The sequence below is a fragment of the Tenrec ecaudatus genome, chromosome 2, assembly GCF_050624435.1.
Source record: "Tenrec ecaudatus isolate mTenEca1 chromosome 2, mTenEca1.hap1, whole genome shotgun sequence".
NCBI lineage: Eukaryota > Metazoa > Chordata > Mammalia > Afrosoricida > Tenrecidae > Tenrec > Tenrec ecaudatus.
The window spans coordinates 37,516,147-37,522,830 of NC_134531.1; the positions used below are offsets into that span (position 1 = coordinate 37,516,147).

Sequence of the window (6,684 nt, forward strand, 5' to 3'; positions counted from 1 at the left end):
AGCAAGGGTTTGTCACCTGCACAACTCGGGTTGTTTCTAAGGCGTCCTTTGATCCCGTGGCCACGTTCTTCTTCGATGTGCCCAGCTTCTCTCATTTGCTCAGTATACAGATTGAATATGCATGCCGAGAGGATACACACCCTTCTTGATTTAAAAAACATGCAGCGTTCCCTTGTTCTGGTTGCACAACGCCTTTTGGATCCATATCCAGGTTCCACGTGGGCCAATGAAGTGTTCTGGGATTCCCATATTTTCAAGGCTATCGTAGCTCGTTGTGATCCACGCAGTCGAATGCCTTTGCGAAGTCAATAACACACACGTCAACTTCTTTCGAGGATTCCTGCTTTCAGCCAAGATCCATCTGGTGTCAGCAATGATGTCTCTTGTTCTGTGTCCTCTTCTGAATCTGGCCCGAACTTCTAGCAGCCCTCAGTCAATGTACTCCAGAAAAACCCCCAAAATACTTGGGTGTGATATCAATGATATTGTTCTGTAATTTGAGCATTTGGTTGGGTCATCTCTTCCAGTCAGTGGGCCAGGTAGCTGTCTTCTCAAGCTCTTGGCATAAACAATTGAGTATTTCCAGTGCCCCTTCAGCTTGTTAAACATTTCACTTGGTATTTCATCAATTCCTGGAGTCTTATTTTAAGCTAATGTTTTCAGGCAGCTTGAACTTCTTCCTTCATCACCATTGGTTCTTGGTCAGATATTACCTCCTGAAATGGTAGAATGTCAATTAGTTCTTTTGGGGACAAGGACTTTGTGTTTTCTTCCCATATTCTTTTCGCACATCCTGCATCTTTCAATTATTTTCCCATAGAATCTTTCAATATCAAATCTCTAAAGCTTGAGTTTACTCTTGAATTCTTTCAGTTTATAATCTGCAGAACATGGTCTCCCTTTTTGATCTTCCAACTTTAAGTCCTTTCACACTTTATTATGATAATATTTATATTTTATTTTGTCTCCTGGAGCTGCCCTTTGAAATTGTTGGTTCAGCTCTTTGACTTCATCATTTCATCCATTTGCCTACTTTACAATTAAGAGCTAGTTTCAGAGTCTCTTCTGACATCCATTTTGATCTTTTCTTTCTTTTGTTTCTTTGTAATGACTTTTTGCTTTCTTCATGAATGAGGTTCTTAATGTCAACTCACAGCTCATCAGGTCTGTCATTAATGTTTAATGGAGCAAATCTGTCCCTGAGATGTTCTTAAAATTCACTGTGACAGATTCAGGGTTATAGCTTGACTCTTGTGGACTTGCTTTCATTTCTTCAACTTCGATCTGGACTTTCATAGGAGCAACTGGCGATCTGTTCACAGTTGAACGTTGGCCATGTTTTAGCCGATGGTATTGAGTTTCTCCATCACCTCCTCACGTAGATGCAATTTATTTGATTTAATGTATTCTATCTCAAAAAGTCCATGTGTATAGTCACCGTTGGTATTGTTGCAAAGAGGTATTTGGGATGAAGGCGCTGTTGGTCTTACAAAATTCTATTATGCAATCTCCGGCCTCATTCCTATCACCAAGGTCATATTTTCCAACCATGGTTACTTCCTCTTTATTTCCAACTTTCACATTCCAATTGCCAGTTCTTAATAATGCATCTTGATTGCACTCTGTAAATGATGGGGTTTTGTTGTGTTGTCTTTCATGGTCTGTCATGTATACATTTTGTTTCCCTTAGAAGACTTTAAGGCAGAGGTTGCCAGCCATAGCTCTGTTGAAGGTCACTCATTCAGGCTTAGATTCCCATCACCACCTACAGAGATGTTAAAGTAGGAGGTGGAGTCAATAGAGGAAGGTGTAGAGTTCTGTGTGGTACACAGTAGTGTCGACAGAGCTGAGTTTGGGGACCGTGGGTGCTCCACCTTAAAGTGGGTGCTTGATTAAAATGTGGTAGGACTCCCATCTCCACTGATCTGGGTCAGGCTGTTTGGTGCTACAGAGTGAAGAATTATCACCAGGGCCCCAAATGTTGAATGACTTTCATGAAGCACATCAGGAAAATCCCCCAAGTTCCAAGTTAATGGACAGAAATTCCAGGGATTTTTAGTAAAAACATCTCCTTTCTTAACTGAGCAACAGGAGAAACAGTACTTTGACTTGAGGCCCACCCAGTTCCAAAACGTCTCTCAGTCATTTCTTTCAGCCTTTTAGTTAGCATCTGTGACAATAGAATTGCTCTAGAATAAAATGCCAAGTCTAAAAAAGAAAAGTGCATGACACTTGGAAGCGGACCACTGAGTTATTTTGAGCTATTTTTGACACGGGTTCCAGAGCACTGAAATATAGCTGTTTTCAAACTCTAATGAGTTTGGCATGAATGCCAGGTCACAAAATCATTGAGATTTTGGAAGACTTAAAAAAAAAGAAGAAGAAGAAGAATCAGCGTTGTGAACTAATGCAACAACATTTCAAAACCACAAATGCTGGAATTCAAACCATGCTGGATAGGATATACCCTAGCCCCCAGCTTTAACAACTGAGGAAAGAAAGGCTCAATTCTTTTGCTTCTAAATGACCAAGAAATAAAAGCCATGACTCCCAAAGACTGTGTTAGTCTTGGTATGAGTTTTGAGCACACCACAAATGACAATGTGGGCACACATAGGACAATGTCGCCGCATGTACTTTGGGAGGGACAAGATGTTCTATGAGCATTCAATATTAGTGGGGAGCATAATGGACCAGAAAGAATCTTAGATTGGGAGGCAGAAGACATGAGCTCCAGGTCCTAACACCTTGGACCACTCCAGCCTTTGCGATGGTCATCCAAGCCCGTAGCAAGGTCATGAGACATACGATGGATAGCCAAGCGCCAGTATTTTTATTCATTTAACTAGCACGGAAAAGGACACACAGTATTCCAGGTACCATTTGAGAACCACACAGATGAACTCATTTGGAAAATCAAGGCACTGCCACCTACTCATGGATTATGTTAAGGATGGAGCAATACCTGTGCAAACTTGAGAGCCGTGATAAACGACCCATGCCGTTATCTCAGCAAAACAGCAGCATGCACCCAGATGGTGGTTACACCCAGATGACCCCTGTACAGTTTACGTCTTCATGCCCTTTACTTTAGTTCCTTCTTGGCACTGCCAGACTCAAAGTCATTTTAAAAAATCATTTTATTGGGGCCTCGTATAACTCTTATCACAATCCATACATTCATCCATTGTGTCAAGCACATTTGTACACTTGTTGCCATCATTCTCAAAACATTTGCTTTCTACTTGAGCCCTTGGTATTAGCTCCTCATTTGTCCCCTCCCTCCCTGCCCTTCTCCCCAATGAACCCTTGATAATTTCTAAATTATTTTGCCATGTCTTTTTTTTTTTCACTGTGCCACCCACTCCAGTGTCTGACGCCCACGGAGAGAGCCAGGCAATGGTCCGGGGCTGCAGTATGCTTTGGCCTGTGGCACTGTGAGAGGCCCATGGGATCGGACCTGCCGTAAATCCAAACCCAGGCATTGTCATTTCTTACACTGTCTGATGTCTCCCTTCACCCGCGTTTCTGTTGTCCATCCCCCAGGGAGGAGGTTATATGAAGATCCTTGTGATTGGTTCCCCTTTTCTACCCCACCTTCCCACCACCCTCCTGGTATCGCCACTTACTCTCACCACTGGTCCTGAGGGGTTCATCTGTCCTGGATTTCCTGTGTTTCCAGTTCCTATCTGTACCAGTGTACATCCTTTAGTCTAGCCAGTTTTGTAAGGTAGACTTGGGATCATGATAGTGGGGGTGGGAAGTATTTAAGAACTAGAGGAAAGTTATATGTTTCATCGTTGCTACACTGCACCCTGACTGTCTAAGCGATATTTTTTATCCTGGTTCTTGGCTCATTTTCTGCTTATTTGATCCCACTCTGCCCAAGATAATCCTATGATCACTTTCCTGGTTCCCAGAAAAGAGTGTCCATTGGCCTAGTGATGCCCACTTCTCATCTGTATCCAAAGAACAAAACAAGTCTATGTCTCCCAAGCACTTACACAATTTCTACAGTAGCTCCCCTGTGGTAGTTCTGTGGTGTTTATCAACATTGTATTGAATAGGGTGGAATGGAATTGAAGAAGAGTAAACTCCAAGTCCTCCTTCCTAAAGCTTCCAAGTTCTGGTCTAAATGGGAACACCAGAAAAGTGGGGGATGAGACAAAGATAAGAAAGATGAGTTCCACCTGTTGCAGGAAAGTAAACACACTTCTTGGGTTTACTTCCCCTTTAAAAATTAGATTCTTACCCCAGGGCTATTGTGCACATTTTTCTAGTAGGAATATTGCTCTCTCTTCTCCTTCCAGGAGGGAGCATATATGTCGTCCATGTTAGAGGAGGGCACTGGTTCTCCATGAAGTGTTATTTGTAGATGCTCATTGTGGACAACATTATTACAATTTCTGTTTGGTGGCTTTTCTGAGAACCATGGTGAGGACACTACAAGAGGCAGACAGTAACTCAGAGTCATTGTTCTTCTGATGGGTTTTCACTGTCCAAACAGGAGACTGTGGTCTGGCTGGACCATGACCAAAGCTCTTGCCACATTCTTCTCGGTGGTCAGGCTTGACCTCCCGAGCAGGAGCTCACCACTGAAACAGCACCACCACATAAGCATGGCTCAGGCAAACTTCCAACAGCAGGGACAAAACCCTGAGCATGCGTGTCAAAGATGTTACATGTGTAGAAATGCCATGAAGGTTTATCAGCTGTGTTGGCTTGTGATGTGCTTAGCATGCAAGGACTGGGTATACGCATGTGGTCTCTCCAGGCTCTGCCATGTTTCGGAATAAGTGGAATGCGAGGGGAAAGTTTTGTTCTGGAATGTTTGGGAATGTCCTGTGTCTTGCTATTCTCCCTACAATGAAGCCTTCCATCTGTCCCAAGAAGCATCTTCAGTACCTCATCTCTCTTTCACCACCTGCTCCACCCACAGGGGAATGGGACTCATCTAGCAAAAGGAAGAAGAGGCTATTAGAAACATTTTTATTTTATCCCAAAGACAATCTCTCAGGAGAGCGGAAATGCCTGAAAAAATATCATCTTGGCCATTGTAACATGTTTCCATTCCAACTCACAGCTCCCCTATCTGACAGAGCAGAACATCTCAGTGGGAGTCCTAGGAGAAGATTTTTGCAGGACCAAATCAACATGTCTTCTGTCTCATGGAGTGGCTGTTGGGCTCCAACCACCAATTTTGGAGTTCACAGCTCAGTACTTAGCCATTGTGTTGACCACCCACACCCACTGCCATTGAGTCCATTCCAACGCATATTGACCCCGGGGCTGGGAGAAGATTGTTTCATTTTTCTACCAAAGAACGGGTTTGAACCATAGACCTTACAGTCCAATGCTTACACAACAGCATCAATGGGACCATGGCTCCTGATACTCGTATATACTCTAGTATCAGCCAACCCAAACATAAGCTGAGGCAACTAATTTTTACCACAAAAACTGGGGAAAACGTATGGACTCGAGTATAAGTCTAGAGTGGGAAATGTAGCAGCTACTGGTAAATTTCAAAATCAAAATAGATGCCAATACAATTGCATTAATTGAGGCATGCAATTGAGGCAGGAATGTGCTGCGCTAATGCATACGTGTCATTACCGCATGTGTACGGGAAGTGCTAATGTGACACATGTAGTAACACAGTGTGTACACAACACAGCGTGTATATTATGAGGCCTAACACAGGCTGCTCTAGGCAAACATAGTCAACACTGGATCAAGAGAGGGGTTCATACGAAAATAAAAATAAAATATAGCAGACTAAGTCCTGTAAATAAACGTACTGAATATCCAAGACCAGGGCCATCCTGGCACTGGTATTCAGCAATGCTTGGGCAGAGCAAGGGGCGTGACCAAGCACAGGTAAGACTGTAAAGGTACGGCACTGGTCACAGCCCTGGAGAAGAGTGGCAGAAGAAGAGCAGCTGCATCGGACGACCTTCATCTGACAAGGATGCGGTGCGCCCCAGGTACCAGCACATGGAAGCGGGCAGGTCCTTGCCCAGAAAAGCACAGGCTGCCGGCGTGCAGGAGAAAAGAAGAGCAGTGATCTTGGCAGTCATCTGACACCCACAGAGGCTTTAGGCACCCACGGGTGAGCGGGAGAGATCAGAGAACACCCGCACTGCACCGGAAAACAGGTAAGTGGGGACCCTCACTCGAGTATAAGCCGAGGGGGGCTCTTTCAGCATAAACAATGCGCTGAAAAACTCGACTTATACACGAGCATCTATGGTATTTGTCAGGCATGTCTACTTAGTAAGATGCAGGGAACATTGGTGCTAGCTGCCATTGAGTTAGCCCCTACTCTTGGTGACTCCATGCACAATGAAATGGGACTTTTGTGATTCGTAGATTTTTCTTTGGCTGAATTTTGGAACTAGATTAGCAGCCTTTCTTCCTAGTCGGTGTTCATCTAGGAGCTCTACTGAATTGGCTCAGCGTCATAGTAACATTGAGTCCTCCTCCGACAGATGGATGGTGGCTCTGCCTGCCGTGTCTTGACCAAGAATGGAGTCCTGGTCTTCTCCGCGGAGACGGTGAGGACTCTACCACACGCCACTGCTGCCCCCCTATAGAACTGTAAGTAAACCCACTGCCCTCAAGTGGATTCTCACTCACGGTGACCCACGTGTTACAGAGAAGGGCTGGGCTCCACACGTTTTT

At 44.3% G+C, this 6,684-nt stretch overlaps 1 non-coding gene across 1 annotated transcript; it reads right to left on the reverse strand.

Moving 5' to 3' along the window:
• Positions 1–3,350: 3,350 nt before the first annotated feature.
• LOC142442187 (small nucleolar RNA SNORA42/SNORA80 family) lies at positions 3,351–3,483 on the reverse strand. Its single transcript, XR_012783417.1, has one exon. It is a non-coding gene; the product is annotated as a small nucleolar RNA SNORA42/SNORA80 family (small nucleolar RNA).
• Between the last annotated feature and the right edge of the window lie 3,201 nt (positions 3,484–6,684).